Here is a 21,018-nt window from a genome sequence, read left to right as displayed (position 1 = left end):
ATAATTCATGGCCAAGCACACCCACGTTATTGGCTGCCCATGTATTAGAAAATACAACACAGGAAAAAGAATTCAATGTAGTGTCATCCACACAGTTCAGAAGGAAAGAGGGTATGTTTTCTCTCCCCAGAGACAAAGCATGCGACACACACCCCCCTCTGTAGCGCTATTACACATGAAAAACAAGAATGTACTACATCGAACTTTTCACATTTATATTCTGCTGGGTGGCTCCCGGTGTCATTATGTCAAAATGAGGGTTAACATCAATGTGACCCCAAGGTGAAAGAGTGCTGTGTTTGAGAGATGGGGAATTATTTCTCCAATTAGGCTAATTGGGAGAGACAGGTCAGGGCATATAAACTGTTGAATAAAATCAAATAAACAGAGGGTATGGTGGTAGATTACCTTCAGGGATAACACTAGAAAGACCAAATCAGGCCACTGTGGCTGTGGAAATCTATATGGGGAAACAAAAAAATAAATAAATAAATAAAAATGCTGCTAATATGGTGGCTGGCCGTGAGAACAGTTGTCTGCTTTTGATGAGTTCCGCTGAAACCCTGTCCGAGGATCATTATCCAATCATGCTCTCCAGCTCGTCTGTGTCTGTCTCATACTGCTTGCTAGCCACCTACATCAATAGCAAAAAAAAGTACTGACAAAGTTTAAAACTTTGGTCAAAGAGCTGACTGACTCATCAGTGATGAACACATCAAGTTTTTCATTTTTCAATCTTCAGAGTAAAAAATGTGAAGGTAAACGACTTCAAAATCCCCACAACGAGGCAAGATAAAGACTTTGTCGAAGAAAAAGAAAGAAAAAACACTTAAAGTAACGTGGGAAAGCAACAAGCCTCACTGCTGCACAACCCAGCAGGAAATGAGGAAGTCTCACACTCCCACTAAGAGAGGGGAATTTAGGGCTGTGAGGTGTGTGGACATGGTGGTGCAGGAAATGCAGAGTGGAAGATGAGGAACTGAGGTTAAGTCCCTTCAGTGTCCTTTTTAATGAGCATTACTGTGCCAGAAGAGCAGGAGGAAGGCTCCGGCAGAATGGCATCATGGTCAGCCCAGCGCTAGTATAACTTCCTCAGCCCACCGAGGGCCTATACTGTAGCTGGGAACAGACAGGGAGATGAGAGAGACATCAGACACTCGGTAATTAGGACCACTCGAGAAAAGAGGTGAAGGAGGATACCACAGCTCAACACCTCATCCTCTCTTATTCTCTCTTTCCATGATTCCTTGGGGTCATGCTTGTTTTCGCCTTGATATCTCTGTTAATGAATGAGCGCAGTGCCTATTGCCCAGAGGGGACCGATGTTTGTGTCTGAAAAGGGAGGCAGGGAGGGCCACGCATCGTTTTGTGTTGTTCTGGAGCAGCTGGAGGCAATGACGGGGAACACAATAACAATTTTCATGCACTGAGTGAATGCATAAGCACCCACTCATCACAAAATCATAGGCATACAAATACAACTGTAAACGAACACCTGCTATGATGTACAGCATATGAAATAACCTATTACCAATACTATGCAACATGTTGTCATTATATGCTTCAAACAAGTTAAGAAAGAAAGTGTTAATAAAACCACAAGTGTAGATGAAGGTAAGGCCTCACTAGACTTAATTGAATTTTACACTGAAAGGTTTTGTGTCATACGTCTAAGTGTAAGATGTACCGACCAGATTTACTGCATCAATATCCGTGACCTTATTAAGCATATCAGCACTGATTCACAACGAGTACAGCTTTCTGTTTCGCTCCATTCGTTTACATTGGACAGCTAACGGCTGACACTTCAACACTTCTTGAGACGCTTCACTATAAATACACAATAATGTGCAGGTGATCTGACTTTATTAAGATTTCTGGGGTGAGCTAATGTTAAACAACAGATACTGTGTACAGCAGACAATTTCTGCAGGAGTCAATGGGTCTCATTCATGAAACGTGAGCAGCACGGATTTGTGTGTAAACCCTGAGCAGCGCAAATTTACGTGGATTTCCGCATTCATCAATCTTTTAGTAGTGCTGATTTTTTCGTAGCTACTCACAAAATCTACACCTGCTCTGGACTGTGTGTAGCGCTTGTGTAAATGTAGGAATGCAAATAAATACTGCTTGTCACTGTTGAAAATTACAATTTTAATCCATATTACTCTCTCTCATGTTCAAAATACGCCGACGCCTTTGAAACACGTAATTTAAACATGACAAACAATTAGAAATATTTGGAGAGAGAGACGTTTTAGGGATCGGACACGCACAAACACGTCAAGGCTCTATCTAATGATGATGATAATCTGATATAAAAGCGGAAAAAACTTTTTTGTGTTGCTACAGTACAGGCTCGGTGGGCGCACACTTCACCCTGCGCAGCAGCGCAGTCGGCACCGGTTTGGATGGAGCTGTGACAGACGGCTGGTGCTTCTGTAACAATATTAACCTGCCTATATAACTTCATGTGTTGATACAACCATGCTCCTCTACAGCTGAGGCTGTGAAGAACCTCCTCCTCCCGTCGCTGCTGTAGCTCTGTAGTTGTGTGTATTTTTTTTTATTTTTATGTTTCATATCGAACTATTCTGGCTTTATTTCTTAAACGGTTCTTTAATCAACCAAGGAAAGGCCTACTTAATTCACTAAATCTGTTACTTCCCTCCACGCCTTTGACCTGTCTCAGTCACACCACCACTAACAGAAGAGAATTAAATATTTTTTCTGGACTCCACTTCACCCAAAATGACTTCGATCCGTGATCTCTCTTTTTTCTCTCTCTCCCTCTTTCCTCGTTTGCGTCATGGCCGCAGGTGAGCAGGATGCACCTACCTCCTAATATGGTGGTCAGGATCTCCTTATATGGCTATTCATGTATGGAGATCTATGCTAATTGCTGATCACCGGGGGCGTGTTGTTAGGTTACGATGGGTTGGCATTCATGAAGTTACACACGTGTTTACGATCAAAACTGAGTTTCCCGCACCGTTCATGAATCCGGAGTAGAGTTTTAGTAGAGTGAGCTTTTATGTGCAAATCTACACACAGATTTACTCACGTTTCATGAATGAGACCCAATGTGTGGCCTGAATCATTATTTCAGTAAATCCTGATATAGGAGTGGGCCGCCATGAACTTTTAGCAACTTTAGTAGATTGGTTTTGGTATTAACAAAAAAATATAACACAAATAAAAAGATAAAATCACACGTTACAGTGAGGGACGACTCTTCCGTGGACTGGATCTCCAGACATTATACATACAAATATCACGGTAACACAATTTCCCACCTATAAAATTGTTGTGAATGTGCCATAACACATTTTTCCAACCAGAGAGATTAAATAAATGATTGTCTTTTCTCGCCTCTGTCGAGCTGGGATTAGAACTCTGCATATGAACAAAGACTTTTGTGCCACTTTGGTCCCAGTAATCCCAGTAAGCACAGCCAGAGATAGTGTGTCATTATAAGAACAATGGTGTGATACTGGGGGAGGAAAACACAGATGGATGCACACCTAGTGCAAACCATATAGCCTCATACATTTGAAAGGCACACATACTGTACATATCCTTCCCTGGTCTTGCACCTCTTCACCCCCGCCAAGTGCTTCATCCAACTATCCAACTGTCCAGATGTTCTACAGACGCATGTACCTGCTGAAATATTCACACCTGGGCTCCCCTTGCTTGGAGCCACCCAGGCCCGTCCACAGACGTGTCCTGTCAGTCTAAATAAAGAGGTACATGACCAACTAATCATCACGCTGCTGTGTTATTGAAACACTGCTCCAGGAGTTTTTGTAAGAATCATTATCTTTGTAATTCCCTCCAGTTTAAGACCTCTCTACGCCCACATCACAAAGTATCGAGATGAAGTCTGTCCAGTCTGCTTCAAAACATGCGCAATACCTGACTATGTAATGGCATCATAAAATGTGTTTATGGGTGTAATGTTTGTGGAGATCATTTGAAGTGTGAAAGCTGTTATACTGTAAAGCAGATTGTGCTATAAACACTATAGTGTTGGAGTCAAGGAAAAAGAAGGGGAGGGCTTGAAGAGCACCCGTGGGGACAATAACGTGTTGTACACTATATCATTATACTGAAGTTGGCTTAGCACTGTAAACAATAAGCTTAATATTTCATGCCGTGGATGTTGCCTTAATGGATTATGAGACTATAAACAGGCAGAGAAATGAGTGTTTAAACTGAGCCCTCGTGTTAGATTCATTAGCAGGTCAGTTATCTAGAGATGATGTGGTCAGCTTTTATTACATCCAAACTGAACTAAGGACATCACAAGGTTTCTTTGTGTCTTAAAAGAGAACAAAATTAAATTCAGTGGGCCAAAAAAAACAATGCCTAAGAATATAAAGGATAGGCTCAGTCCTCCTATTTGAAAGCGTCTACATGGACAGATATACGATGGCAATCTCACCCCAGACGGAATCAGATGACGGCTTAAAAAGGTGTGTTCAGTTCCACTGTCGTCTGAGATGGGTCTTCAGGAGCTCCCTGGGGAGCTCTGAAGGGCTTACTTGAACTTTGTCTGAAAGGAAAGGTCTAACTGAGCACAGAGAAATATATACAAGACAAGACAGCAGATTCGCTGGTGCCTTCATTGTCTCCTCCAATCATGTGTGGATTTAAAGCTCAAGGATTGCACTACAGAATGAGTGAAGAGAGAGCGCGGAACAATGACCATATGTTGAGCTTGGTGCAGCCGCAGGGGGATCGATTGGTGAATATTTCATTAGCACATGAGCTAAATTTCGAAATGAAAACATACATATATCCCTGAAGGTGGGGCTACACCATATGTGCATGTTTATTTATATAGCAGGCGTGCTCTCAGGATATAGGATGATGCATATACAGTATGTAATTACTTTTTTTCCTGATGTCATTGCCTGCCGTAGCCGAACTTGCAGCAGGTTAATTGTGGCAAACACAATGTAAGTTGATGAATTTTACACTAATGTGAGGTCTTTTTGTCTTGTCCATAATGTATACTGCTGCCTTTTTCTGTTGCTGTTTGTTACCGAAGCACAGAGTGGTACATTTATCTTTGTTCTTTACAAAATACCTGTAGATTAGAAGCTTAGTGACACAACGCTGCAGAGCCAACTTTAGCAAACCTACCCCCGACAATCTTGTCTACCATTATGCTATAGTCCCCAGTAAAATGAACTCTGAGCTTCTCTTGGTCTGGCCCCAAATTATTTTGTTATGAGGGACTTAAATTCAGAAAAACCTTAAAAAGCCCCAAGGGTCTGTGCTGACAAGTTTGCAACAGTAACTGTCAGTTAGTTTGCCAACTGTCACTTAGTAAATTTGGTAGCAGTTTATATTTAGACAGGGGAGTGACAAGAAAAAAGATAGACAGCTGACTGTAAAGAGGTACAATAGCTTCTTCCAGTTTGGACTCTTGTTCTCTAAAAATATCAGCACTGACAGGACACTTTGCTTTCTGGTCAAAGGTGCATATTTTCACTGCATGCTGGAACATCCTGGTCTGGATGTTAGCTGTATGAGCTGGCTAGATAAAAATAAAAAAGGAGGCGATACAGTTTGCATATAAAATATCAAGCAAAGTACATAGCAGGTACTTAAGTTGTTGATGACACCGGTGTCACGGCAGGAGGTTTACAGCAGTTTTGGCATGGCACATTCCTCTCATTTGACAGGGGATAATTAATACTTTTCAGCCTTCCTACCACAACAACTCAAATAAGTGGAATAAAAGAAGGAAGAGGAGGGGGTCACGGGAGCAATACACCCTAATCAAACCTCTTTATCTTTGTTTTTCCCTTTTCTTACCTGTCTATCCTCCTATCTGTCCTCTCTAGTCTCCCTTTGTGAACCTTTATCTACGCATCTGTCTCTCAACTCTGTTATATCTTTCCTCTGTCATTATCTGTCTGTCTTTGCTTTGTTTCCACCTTGTTTCCAACCTTCCACTCTCTATGAACTGTGGTCCTTTGAGTATTTTTTTTCTTTGTCTAGATGCCTACCTCCTCCTCCCAGAGTACTGCCAAATTCATTCACATTAGGGATTGTTTAATTGGATGTTTCAAAAAAAATGCTGAGATTTAAAGAATTCTATCCCAGCAATGCATTTTCTGTTATCATTTACAGATTAGATATTACTTTGTAGTATTTGCTGGTAACACATCTAATTCTGTGATGTGAACACATTGTATTACTTTAATCAAGCAGGCCAATTGTTATTGTTTATTTCAGTGGTGATAATTCATATTTACATTTTAATACAACACAGGCAATACTTTCATTACATTTCTTGAGAAATTGCTCACACACAGCAGAATACTGTTGCAACCTCTGCAGCTGAGCTTTTCAATATCATTAAAACATTCAAACATCTCATTGTGCTCTCATTATACTGAGGGGTCGACTTCTGTAAGTCAATTTAAAGGTGCCTCTAGCAATCCTCTATATATAGCTTTATAACTCTTCCTGTCAGTATATCGTGACTGGGACTATGACACATTTGCAGGTTTTACAGCTACTGAGCAGCGAGAAACACTGGATGTACTTTAAGCCAGTTAAGCCTGTAACTCTATTTTTTAAGTATGTACAGTACAGTGACCTCTCATCTCTGACATCCTCCTGCACAGGAAGTAGAGATGAGCCTATTTGACATTCATGCCCACTTAAGATGAAGTATACATTATACATAAAGCATACATGCACTGTGGCCCTAAAGAAAAATGAATAATTATGATGCATTATTTCCTTGCAATAAATTTGTTCTCTAGAAAAGAGCTTTTTTCAAACTCCACTCTGCTCTGATGGAAAAAGAAATTGCTATTAATGTCGATTTCATTTCCTGTACCCTTTCCTGATACTTTACTTTAATTTATACACGTCCCCTTATTATCAGTTGCACTTTCTATCCCACGGGGCTAGGACATAAAGACACACAGCCCTGCAGCAATTATTAGCAATTATATCAGTAAATCACAACAGGAGAGAGCTTTAACAGGCTGGGAGTGGCCGGCTGAATCATACACCTCTCAAGCATTTTATAGCTTAAAGTTCTGAGCCTTGTTCTGGCAAACAACTCATTAACTAACCAACGAATTGCCTGACTATAACTGATTGACTGACTGGTAAACTTATTACTGTATTACACCCTTAGAGGAAGCCGTCAGCTTTAGTGTATAAACACATGGAGAAATGCAGAGCTAGTCAAATGAGTCCATCTGAGTTGAGTGAAGGAAAAAAAAAATCCATCTGTTTTGCACATCACAGGGGCTTAAGCTGTTTATTTGTAAGTCAGTTTGCAGAGATAGCAGTGTGTGTGCGTGCATGTTCATGTTTGCTGACGGGGAAGAGGAAAGCAGTTTTAATCACCACTAACCCTCACACCCTGCTGACAGCATCAGAGAGGACCAGTCTCACCCCCTTCCTATGATCAGCCTCATCAGCTGTCTGCTTAGCCCTTCATTCATCTCTTTATTATTTATTTACCTCCACTTTGTACATACATATTCCCCAGGGACTCGCATCCTTTGAGCATTTAAACAGGGCCCCTGCTTAAGTACCTGAGCCGAGGAACTTTTCCACTTTGTGTTTCACGTGCCAACCAAGTTGGCTCTGGGTTTAACTTTGACATGTGTATTTCTCCTGTTTTCATAGAGAAACCTCATTTAAAGTAATGTTTGGAGCTAACTTGATTGATTTTATCTTGACATATGTATCTCTTCAACTACAAAAAGAACGACCCATTTACAAAGAATAATCACACTAATGGGAGGCCAATTAGAGGCACAAAATGTTAGCATATTTGTTCGCACTGGTATTGATTTTGTATATACCAAATCAAATTAACACAGTCAATAGACAGTCTTCCTATTGTATTTGCTGGCATAGCAATAGCAGATCAAGCCACTTAAATCAGCCTTTCAGCTTCCAACATCAGGTTTTGTTAAGATTCATTAGATGAGGTCATGCTTTGTGGGCACCAAGGTCAGTTTCCATTCCTTGGTTACTGTCAAGGATCCTCAAAGTCTGCTGTGCACCACGTCATGTGACACCACCTCTGGGCAGGCAACCAGTCCCTCTTGACTGCGTCATTGCAGAAGTGAGAGCAGGAGTGAGGGCAGGTTTGGGAAGGTTATTTTCTTCCCCCTCACTTTCAAAAAGGCTCCATAATTTGGAGCATAACTGTGAAACAACAGCAAATGTTTTCTGCAGCTAAAAGACTGACGTTTGACTGAAAGGTATTTTACTGCATTTTACTACATTTCTGATTCTCAACTTTCTATTGATGCTCAGATGACTAAGGTACTGCAGTTCTAGCGACAGTTAACTAAAATGAAATCCTTCCTCTCTCGTGCTGATCTGGAAAAGATCATCCACACCTTCATAACTTCAAGACTAGACTACTATGATGCATTTTATTCTGGTAATATTCAAAAACGGCAGTTGATCCAAAATGCTGCTGCCAGGTATAGAGATGCGACCACATCACACCAATCCTTGCTGACTTTCACTGGTCACCTGTGAGTTTTCTAGGGCTGACCCGATTATCATATTTTGATAATCGAAGCTTCGCGGACATAAAACCGATTTGAATCGAAGCTTCGACGGCCGGTGGGGTGCGCGATCGTAACACCATGGGGAAAACTCGGAGGAAGAGGAATTTCACTGAATTTCTCTCAATGAACTTTAGGTAAAAGGTTTTTTTTTCTCTCTTTTTTTTTGCTGTCCTCCGGCATCAACACAAAGCGCAGTGGGAGAGTGTGTGAGGTGGTCAGTGCTGTCATGTCAGAACGGAGCACACGCACTAAAGTTAAAAAGAAGTGGTCAGATATAAAGGTGGACGTGAAGCGGAGGACCGCTGTCGTCTCAAATGTGAGTGATGGTCTATAATTGGACTGAATTGATCGAGGTAACTGAAATGTGTTGCAGCTACAATATGTGGTAATAACAGCATTGTTACAAACTCACTCCCCAGCTCAAACTGAAAATGAGAATTGTATGGGTACTGCAACAGAAATAAAAAATTATCTCATGAGATGGCTCAGATGCAGAGGGTAAATGGATGTTAAGTACGGTTTTGTTCTGGGTCATCGCATTGTGAACAATCTTCTCCACTTTTATCCATAATGGCTGCGTTGAGCAGCTGTAGATGAAGAGCAAGGACATCTACCAGAAGAGTAAGAAAGGGAGAAATAGCTGGTCAGTTTTACCATTTAAAATCAGTGGTCTTGCAGCTTGAAACTGACTGAAAAATTGGGCCCAAGAATGTTTTACACCACAATTTATCTTATAAAGCCAGACCTGTACTTCCTCTCCGGTGGGGAAAAAAATAAAAATGAAGGCACGGAGAACCTTGGTGGCTCACCTGATCTGCACGTTCATAGATGATAGAGCTTATTTCTCCATGCCAGTGTGAAAGTAGAATTACATAGAAAGAGCATTCAAGTTTATCATTTAGTCACCATTTGTTTGCTCTGTGAATGACTCTTTTGATGTGAGCCTCTGTAAATGTTGTTTTAAAAATACCACGATGGCCATTTTCAGCCCATTCCTTAAAAGGGGCAGCTCGAAATGTGATTCTGTCCCAGTTACCTGCTGCCTGTAGTATTTTAAGGTTTCCATGAGAGCTACTGTTGGCATTGACCTCAACACTTACAACGCTTGCCATTGAATCACTGTCTTATAAGTGAGGGAGCCAAACTTATGTTTGTTCTCTTTGCTAGAAGACTATAAAAACTAAAATGTTAACATATCAGAGAGGAACACCATTCTGATCTCTGACTCATATTAGTTATCGTTTCCAAATTGTACATGCATTTATCATTTCCTGAGCCTTTAATGTCACAATTCCTATCACAGCAACAACCTCCATTGTTTTCCAAAAACCTTTGAAACCATACCAGAGAGCCAGAACTGATGCTCTGATATGTCCCTTCATTATAATGAATCTGGGCACTGTAGTATAGCTCAAGTCAACATTCAGTCTCCAGCTGCTGTAAATACTCACCCACACACCACATTTAAAAAAAAAATATATATATATATATATAAAATATATATATATAAAAATTTAAGTATTTACTCTGCAGCTAGACTATACAGGAAATTATGTACCCATGTTTAAAAATTAAAGTATATATTTGTGACCTATTTTTAAAGATTTATGTCTGTAGGAGAAAACAGGCTTGAGCTGCAGAGCCACAGAGAGGTTATGGGCAGGGAAGTCTCTAAGCATTAAGAGATGGATTAACTCACTGTTGATCCTGGTCTTTTTAAGGGATTTGTATACAATTAAAAAAAAACATATAGATTAAATCAGTTTATCTTTTAGAGGTTGCTTAAATTAACTCTAGATGAATTGAAAACACAATCTAAAAAACACCTGGTATGATATTACTTTGACTAATTAAACTTCTAATTTGTTATTTAATGCCATAATTAGTAAAGCAACCAGAGACTCTGCTGCAATTCTTTTGTGTTCAATATTGAAAGAGAAAGAATGCATGGTGGATATACTAAAGACATTGCCACATGAAGGAGATGCTTTATTTAAATAAAATGTTAGCTTACTACGGTGCTGTACAGCAGCATATCACCCCCAGGATCAATACAGAGGGCAGGAGACCTTCTTGACTCTGCAACATGCAACACTTCTTGACAAGTCAATGCATGTGACCATATTGATTAAACTGAGGAAGCATGGACAAAGCACACAGCTCGCCAATAAGCAGAGAGGCACGTTACTGTTGATGAAGACAAACAGACCTCTGGACACTTGCACCACTGACTTTACGTCTTAGTGGTCAATGGGACATGGATCCTGACGAAGAGCCGCCATGCTCCACATCACACATAAGTCAGCAAAATGACATTGGCTGTAGTGTTGCACAGGTTAGAGCACCATAAACCAGATACTAGTAGTTTTAATCAAACAGCATGCAGTTTTGATTGATGGTGTGTAGCTCTCATGTCATTTTCCCTGACCTTGGATCAGTCTAATCCACAAGGAGGTTGCACTTCAAATGGGCTCTGGTGGTTATCTGAACAGATTCACATGTTCCACTTCCTGGTAAATCAATGTCTTTCAGTATAACCTAGTATTACTGTCTGTACAGTGAATATGAAATGTGCCAGAGAAAGTCAATGGATATGTCACTGTCAGACCCTAAAGCCTCATTAATTAACACGGTAGCCTATATCTTGTTTGTTTATACCAAACAAAACCTGAACTTTAAAATGAGTTGTGGTTTTAAAGGAGAGATATTATGCCCCCTTTCCACAAATTAAAATAGTTCCCAGGTGTCTTAAAGACATATCCGTGACATGCTTCGGTCAAAATACCCCAAGGATCAAACATCACAGCTCTCTTTTCATACTCTCAAAACAGCCAAGAAGGCAAGACAAACACCCAAATATATGTTAAAGAGCCTTCAAAGAGTGATATTTCCACAATATGTCCCCTTTAAGGAGCAGCTGTTTCTTGGCCTGAAGCAACAACTGTGACCCGTTCTCCAGTGTCTAAGTATTGTCGGCTTCTCTTCATCCATTTAACATGTGCTACAAACCCACAGTACCTCTTGGACTGGAAAAAAAAAACACATCCAGACCGGTGAACATTGTTCTGACATAATTCAATTCATTTCAATTGACATTGTCAACAATAGGCTATATTAAAGCAGAAGTAAGTGATATATTTGTGTTAATATAAGTCTTAAATAGTTATATCTTCCGACAGCAATCACTTCTATAGAGTGTTTGGTCTGAAACACGGGTCTGTCAGTCACTCTGCTCTGCTCTGAGCCGAGGAGAAAACATTTATCGTATCCTACAGTTTTTATCCAATGAGGAGAGAGAACGGCATGCAGGGCTGTGTGTGCAGCCAAGGGACGCCGTGAATGTGGTGACGTAGGGACGTGGACTGTTATGGTGCGTTCAAGGAAACTCGTGTTTTTCCGACCTGTGAAGTCATACCAGTTCAATCTGGTACGAGTTCACAGGTCGGAAGTTACGAGTGGCCGTTATAGTGACTTTCACAGGTAAAACAGGTCGGAAAAACACGAGTGGGTTGCCTGGAACGCTACAAAGTCGTAAGTTGTGACTTGAAGCTGTAATTTACGGTTTCAAAAGCCTGCCTCGAACGCAGCATTAGCCAAAACGACCGGATCGCTTACTTCTGCTTTAATTTGCAGGAGAGTTGCAACAAGTGATATAATTTTTCATAATTACATTTCCACTTAAAATAGGAATGTTTCTGGTTGAAATATGTAGTGAATTTTGCAGCACATATCTGTCATGACATCAGAATTTGTGCGCTCTGTCATTTAAATGTCATTACAGAGCAAAGATCACGATTGGGAGATAAACAGCAGCGGAGAGCACTGTGAAAGTCGTATGCATCACACAGGCTGACTCTTGATTGAATCCTACACGGCTGACAAATAATCTCCCTCAGTGCTGTTTACAGAACGCCTAACAAGTGTTAAATTTGTACCACTAATCGGGGAAACTGTGAAACCACGGCATTGTGTACGGTGCAGTAATCCATTATGGAATTCCGTCATTGTTATTCTGCTCCAATCTCATTACCTCCATTCAACATTTAAGTACGTAGAAGATGAAGACTGACACAGCCGTACAATCAGAAGACGTTTCAAACATGCAACACATTGGGGGGGGTGGAGGTGGGGGGGTGACACTGCACTGCTTTTATTTTTAAGCTTGCTTCTTCCATCACACAGTGGCATCTCTCTGATGTATGAATAATATAGTAATAAGAAACACAGCCAAGGTGTTTCATATTCATAACAACTTGAACAATGTATGTAAGCACCTTTGGATTTCATGCATCTAAAATTACACCTCCCCAAGCTTTTTTTCCCCATCCCCTATAGCCAATGAAATTCATTCACTGAATGTTTCATCATGTCTCTGCCAAAGCTGTTATTGAGAAATTACAGTGCAGGCAATGAGTCAGGAAGCACTATGACAGTGGCCCAAGTGGAAACCAGGAGAGATGTATTATTATGATATTTTCTTGGAAGAATCTGGAATTGAATTCTGATTCAGTGGAATATGATTTTAAAGCGAGTTTATACTATCCCCTGATAGATGATACACAGGCAACAGTCACGCTACACAGAGCATCGCAATAGATACACCGAGCATAGAGCTGGCCATGCACAGCACCAGCAGGCTGCATACAGATGAGCTCTGAAGGAATGGGATCACTGGGGCATAAACACAACAACAAAGGATGTAATAGAGGGTTTACCACCCAAACTCCGTTAATCCACTTTGTTATCTGTGAATTATAAGTTTCCCAACATTTTCAAAGGAATTTATTGCATGCTTTTACAGAATCTGGCTCATGGAAGTTTCTGAAAAGTCTGAATTAATACAGTCCAAGATTATGTTTGCGGCTGAAAACATAATCTTGGAAGCTGCTGGCTGTTTCGTTAGAGGCCAAACTCAGCATGAGATACAGATGCAAAACTGAAATTTTTGCATGAGGCATCTTACTCGGGTGTACAAAAGTGTCTGACATTTCTCTGTGTCTCTGTTTACTTTTTTTGGAGGACATCTTGGTCTTCATAAAAAAAAACTCAGAAAAAGAAAAGTGCAGCATGACCTAGGCAGCCATAGTGGCACCGCACTGTAGCTCTGAGTTGGAAATGGAAGCCAAATCATTTTTCCTTCAACATACGTGTGTGTATGTGAGGGGGGGGGGTACTAAACTGTACTAGAATACTTTGTAAAGTTCTTCATGTGAAACTGGAGATGTACAGTCATTGCAAAACTTGGATTATATTGTGGTGAATGGATTTCTAAATGGAAGCATGCAGGCTAGACAGGTAATGTTAAGGATAAAAAATATGTCTGATGAGAACATTGGATCCTGTCTGTGTTAGTGGTTGTACCATGGGATCACATCAGTCCTCCAGGGGCAGATTAAGCTCTGATAAATGACTCAACAAGGATAAGATAGCACTGATGACTCCTTGTTTCTCTTTTCTTAACACAAACACCCCCCACATCGAATCTAATCTTATTATTTACTTCTTTATCTCTTACAAACCAGACCACTCTGTCCTTGTTTGTCAAAAGTGCATTTACAAAAATTGTGCTATTGGCAAGCTACTGCTGTGATGAATATGTTAGAGTAGTTTGATATTCACACAATAATGATGAGGTCACCACATCATCAGCGCTTCAGGTTACAGAGACCTAAGAATAGTGGTTGATAAAGGATTTCACCAGGTGCATGTGCTATTTATGGCACACCTGTTCAGTACATCATGACCAGTGAGCCACTTGGTGGTGAATGAGAGGAGAGCTGCAGGTGATGAATCTGTGCTCTGTATCCGAGGAGGTCATCCACATGACATCAAGAGCGATTAGGGGCCTTGTCCCCAATCTATCAGGGGACAATCGGTGTATTTCATCATCACATCTACACCCTTTTTTCCTTCCTCCCTCCCCCACGGGAAACCACTCATCAGAAACGCGGCCATTTAGGTGTGTGGTCATGAACAAGGTCACTGCCCAACTGTACGTATGTATGCTTTCTGTGCGCATGTGTTCTTTTGCCTGCCAGCGCATACACCTCAAAGACAAAAGGAGACAAGGAGCCATCTCTCGTCCCTGAGGAGTCATTCATCAGAACTGGATCTGACCCTGGAGGACAGATGTAGTCCCGTGGTGCACGCACTCATCCTGGATGGATCCAAGGTTTCTCTGTTGTGGCTCAGGGAGCCAGAGGAGTGGTCAGACTCATTAGACATACAGTAAGGCTGGCAGGTATGAGACTCCTGGGAGCCTGTGGTTCTGTCCGTTAGTTTTGGATAGGCATCAGTCTTAATGACTGCCTTTGTACCTCATGGCCCTTCTGACCGTCTGTGTAACTCTAAGGATACTTTTCTAAGACCATAGTAGACTTCAGGCAGTAACTGAACACTTTAACTTGATAATGTCTTACAACGAGAGCTTTTACTGAAATATGAACAAAACCACAGTACAGAAGCATGAATTCTACATACAACACTTACTGTAATACACCAATGTCAGTAGTATGATTAGGTTAAATGTACTTTAAGCATCAGAAATAAAAGTGTTCATTCGACAGGATGCCCCCTTCAGTGCTTCATGACTCATACGTGAAAATGAACACTTCACTGTGATATGGGGTAGAATAGAAGTTTAAGTGAAGCAGTAATACAAGACTTAATGGTTGAATATGGAAAATGAGCAAAATATCACCGTCTATTGATCAGAGATAGGAATTGCAACAAGAGAAATAATTTCAGCGGTCGGTTGCAAGACCGTTGCTTAGTACTGTATAACACACCCTTGCTAGTGATGCCGCTCTGATCAGAGTAGCACAGAGGTAAAGAACTAAGCAGGATATTTACCTTACATTTCATTTTTACCTTCATTAAACAGCTTCAGACGTATTGTGATGGTAGATAAATGACTTGTAGCTTGTTACAGGGTGAGTGGAGGCTCGCTTCCACATCGTGGCTGAAAACCAAACCTGCATGATCAGAGCCTCTGACCCGGTGTCACAGCAAGAGAAAAAAAAAAAAAAAAGCTCTCGTCCTGGTGGCACTGTAAGTCCACGACATGAATGCGCTCCGTAAACCGTAATCTCTTGTTTATGAGAGATAAGACTACATTAATAAAACACATCATAACATGTATATGATAATCCATCGATCCACTGATTGATTATCAAAGGCTTCGCTGAAAACAAATGCACACGACTGGGAGGAGGCTTAGCAAAACAGCGGAGAAGTGACTCCCAGTGCCGGCTACTGGATGGTACGAGGTAAACAGGAAGTCTCTGTTGAACCCGTCAAAATGTCTTAAAGAGACAACGAGGAGTTTGTATTTGGTTACAAAAAAGTCTTATATAAATGTGGATGAATCTACGTTATCCACATTGTTAATGGGTCCATTTTCGATAAATATATCATTTTGTCTTTATCGTTATTTTGTTATTATTGTAGTGGTCGTCTGGCCCAGCATTTCCTACTTTCGGTTTCGCGGACGCTGCCCGGCGGGTCATGGGAATAACGCCGCCGAATCGCAGTTTATGGACGGAACTACGGCGGTATCTGATTGTCTTCAAACCTCCGACTTTTATTCTTGATCAATGAAAACATTCTTGGCAAATGTTTTAGCTTTCGTCCATCTTGCGCCGGTCCAAGAATTTATTTTTTTTTTGCACACGGAGGCTCAAGGGAAATGTAGTGTGAAAACACTTCGCTTTCCAAAACTCCTCGTTGTCCTTTAAATGTATTAATTCAGGCTAAATATATTTTTTATGGAAAAGCAATACTTGTATTCTGCACCCCTCTAAACGCCCCGTGGATGTATTATTTTTGAAATAATATAGCTTTTAATAAGCATTCTCCATATTCAACCTTTAAATCTTCTTTAGGTAAGGTAAGGTCAGGCTTGAGTGAATGTACCTATAGTTGCATTCCACCACTCCAACATAATCCACTATTGTTTATAAACATGGCTACATTGATGCCAAGCAGGTGAAAAGAAAATTCACAAAGATTGCGGTTGGCCTCGACCTTTCACAGCTTTTATGCTTCATGATGCACACAAAGTCAAGCAGGGAGACATGCACAGACAAATGGCAAGAAATTATAGAGAAGTCTTATGTAAGGCCACCTTTATGATAGATTTCAAGGTAATGGCTGCAAACCTTTCACATGTCCACAGATTTTCCCTTTTCAACATTTTAAAATGTGAACAGATTCATGTCAAGGTGTAATTCAAGCAGGTGTCAGAGCCGCTTAATGTTGAATGACCATAGAGCAGCTGCTATACAGTAGCAACCTTCTTCTGAGTGGAGAGAAGAACAACAGCGACTCTGTGGCATGCAGCAAAAATTACTGGGGTGAAAAAGTAAACTCCCTTGTTACTTATTAACTCCATTTTAGGTTAATCAAATATTGATCACAGGGGTTATCACAAATTGATATGACTGGAATAAGTTAGCAGAGTTGACATAAAAATAATTGGGAGCAAACAGTACCTGGCCACCACATGCGTTATGAAATATAAACAATTCATCCACTTCGTCTGATAACAACAGAGCAGACTATATAAAACATGATTAAAATGCTGCTATGTTTTATCAAACTAAGCAAAAACATCAAATAATGACTTCCTTGCTGGGAGAGTATCTGAAGCTTGTTCTGAATAGTTGATTTAGCCAGTGAGCCTCTTCTCTTCGGCCAGCTGAGTACAGTACATAAGGTCATGTGGTATGGTCACAAAGTTATGGTCTGTCAATGTGAGTTGCATGCTAAAATTATTGAGAATAAAGTTATGGTCACACCAGAAAGTAGCACAGAAAAAAAATCATGAACTCCTATTCATGTGCAGTTCTATAATCTTGATGCTACATGGCATTTCTGACAAACTATTGGAGGCCAGCAACACACTCAGACAACTTACAGTTCACACACGCCAAGGTTGAACTTGAGCAGCATCTTGTAAATGTTTGCAAATACAGCTGCTTTCATTTGGTACCCGTTTGAAGAAAGACAAACTTTGACTATGTCTTTAGATATAAGTAACAATCTGACTTCATAGAGCTAGACCTAAATTCATCCGTTGCACAAGGCTGTTTGGTTGTTGACTGTCTAAAGTAGACTTTATTTCCTGTCTAAAACATGGGGGCGATGCCCAGCTCTGTACGCCTCAGCAGAAACTGTTTGCCATCTTGAAATATTCAACAGTTACAAGACATTTTACTTTGCAAATTCAGTTAAGAGTGTGAGATACAAAAAACTTCTAGCAGTATAAAGTCTCGTTGAAGCACAGTGCACCGGCAGAGTCGAGACACACATTCAGTGTGACAGGGCCCAGAACTGCCAATTCATAAGTCCTCATACTCAGGACGGTTTCCCTACGCAAATGGAAATGTCTTCAAATTATGAGGCATTTTATTTTTTTATATTTGGTGCCACTAGTCAGCAGGTGTCACTAACCATCAATTGGAAAGATAGAGGTGGGAAATCATTTACGTTTTCCTTTTTGTGACTTTTTGCCAAACCAAAACCAAAATTGAGGCCTTGTCCATACGAGCCCGGGTATTTTTGAAACCGGAGTTTTGCTTCGCGTCCACACCAGTGGTGTAATAAAAACACTCCGTACACACGCAACCGTGAAATCCGCTACCAAGTGACGCAATGCACGTGTGGAAGGCTGTTTTAACCAATCAAAATACAGTGGAAACCGCTTGGATCAAAAGGCTTGGGGCGGAATCATTTCTATACAAATGCTGTTTAAATAATTCGTTATCAAGAAATCCGCTTATAGTGTTAATTTTTGGTCATTTTATGGATGTAAACATGCGCAAAAACCATTTCAAAACTACGTGTTATTATAGCTTTATTTCACAGACTCCAAGTCCAACAATTAAATATTAATTAATTTAATAAAAATGTAGCCTATTTATTTTATTTTCGGCGATGTCCCTTTGACGTGCACTGCTGCAGCAGCCTGCACATGTTGCTGCGCTGTGTCTTGACTCTTGTGCTGTGTGTTGTTGTGTGCTGTGTTGTTGTGCTGTGTGCATCACCTGGCTGCTGAGCCACATGACTGTCGGTGCTTCGCAACTCTTTATCACTGGCTGTTGTGTTGTCTGTCAAAACATGTATGAATGAAACATCATATCCACTTTATATCGACCGCGGACGTCACGGATACATTTTCGGCTTTTGGCTCGTTCCGTTCATCTCCGCATAGGCTCTTTTTATCACTGCATGCCAGCAGCGCGACCCCCCCTCCCGTCGTAGCCTACCCGGTCTGACAGTGACATAGGCTATTGCCTGTTCATTCATGAAAATCATCCCGAAAAGCTCTCAATCAAACAAGGTGGGGAATAAGAGACTGCGGCGCTACTGTAGTAGTTCTGTAATTTTAAAAACACACCGGCAGCGGCCCAGCTGATCTGTAGCGTCACTTGTTACTGTAAATGATGCTGTGTGGAAAACCAGCTGTGGTTTGTGATTGAGGGTGAGTTTGGAGCTGACAAGAGGATCGTCCTGACGACCGTTTCGTTATATTTTTCTCATCGAAAAACTATACAAATAGCATTTAGATTATGTAAAAAAATAAATTTTAAAAAAGTGATAAAAATCCACTTTGTCACCTCCATTTTTGCGAGCTCACCTGCAAACCGCTGCAAACAACCTCTGCAGCTGGCAGTGTTTACATCAGCACGTGTGCAGCTATGACGTAAACGAGTAAAACAATCACGGTTGCAGTGTCCACACGCACCCGGTGAAACCAACCCCGGCCGAAAACCCCACCCTGGACTCCGGTTTCAAAAAACCACGGTTTCAGGGTTCCAAAAGCGCGGTTGCATGTGGACAGGACATACAACCGGGAACATATGTTCACGGTTTCAAAAAAACCCGGGCTCGTGTGGACTAGGCCTAAGAGATGCCAGAAACCACAGACTGGTTTGAGATAATAAATTAGTTAATTAGTAATTTTTTTTGTGTTCAGACAATGAAATCAAGAATGATGTTATGTGCTTGACACTCCAGTCTTCCTCAAAAGCGTCATCCAACGTGCTGCTGACGTGTCATTTATCAGCAGCACGTCGGATAACGCTTCTGAGGAAGACTGGAGTCACAGTCGAAACTGTCAAGCAGGTAAAATCATTCTAAAAAACTAATATATACAAAAAGCTAAAATGAACATAATGAATCTAAATTAGTTAATTAGTGCAGCATGTTTGCTTATGATACAGTATTTGAAAAATTGGTGTAAATATTACTAACTAATGAACATTAGTTTATTAGCACAATATACAAAGCCTTCTCTGTCGTGGAAGTTGTTGTTTTTTTTGTATGATCGCTTGCCGTCAGCATATAGCTCGAGTTGTATACAGCATTAGCTGACCACTCAGGTTTTCTATCCTGTGTGATTTTTTCCCCCCTCTCCCTCCCTTACACAGCTCGTGGCTATCAAGATGGTTGACCAGTAGAGAGAAAAAAAAAAAAACTCTGTGCCACAATGAACATCAGCTACATTTTGTGAGTGCTAGATCTCCTTTTGTTCCTCACTGTTCTTCCTCTCACTCTCCTTCTCCTGTAACACAACTAAATGCTATTCTGCCTCTGTGTTTCTCTCACTGCATGAATCCCTCTACCTCTCTCTCTCACCATTCTTGGCTTCACAGTTTCCATCCCTGAGGGCCGATCGATAGACTGCAACAGCCTTTCAATGAAATCTCTCCTGTGCCACTTGAGAAAAAAAAAAACGTCGTTCAATCGAACCGATAGCTCTCTCCCTCTGTTCCTTTTGATCACTCCTTCTTTCCCTCGCTATATATACACAATCTTCCTTCCTCTCTGTTTTGTGCTCGGTGTGAGGAGGATGACAGGGAGGTGGTACATGCAGCGGTCAGAGGCCACGGCTGGAGGCTTGTTTGATGATCACTCGGGAGGTATACCAAGGAATCATCACGCCACAGGCATTGTAAATTACCTCTGAGTAATGCAAAGGAGATAAAGCAGACAGTGTGGGGGGGTGAGAACAGGTGGGTATATTCAGTCGTGTGGTCAGCATGGATCGCAGAGGTGCAATAGCTGTCAAATAAATAAACAGCAAGCAGTCAATATCACAAGCCTTTCATATGACTTAACTTCAAGCCTAATGTGACTGCAGCATGTGTGTGTCTGCACATCTGATAAGCTTAAAGGCGAGCAGATGATCAAGGTGGTAAAAATTTGTAGACGTGAGACATTACTGCATATGTCAGCATGTTCCCATCAGGAACTCACAGACCAGGCCCTAAATTCCCATTGGGAGCTATAAGCAAAACAGCAGCTCATAAAATCAGCTTTAATTTTGGGTAAGTGGGCAGCTGTGATATCCAACTGTGAAACATATGTGTTGTCCACAGTAGGCCCAGTGCAAACCTGATTTGTCAATAACAGCTAATTGTGATGAATCAGCGAAGGAAGA

Source organism: Trachurus japonicus, chromosome 7 (genome assembly GCF_045865225.1).
Source record: "Trachurus japonicus isolate A0001 chromosome 7, Traja_1.0".
Lineage (NCBI taxonomy): Eukaryota > Metazoa > Chordata > Actinopteri > Carangiformes > Carangidae > Trachurus > Trachurus japonicus.
The sequence above is the reverse complement of the archived record's forward strand: the minus strand, read 5'-3'. Positions refer to the sequence as shown.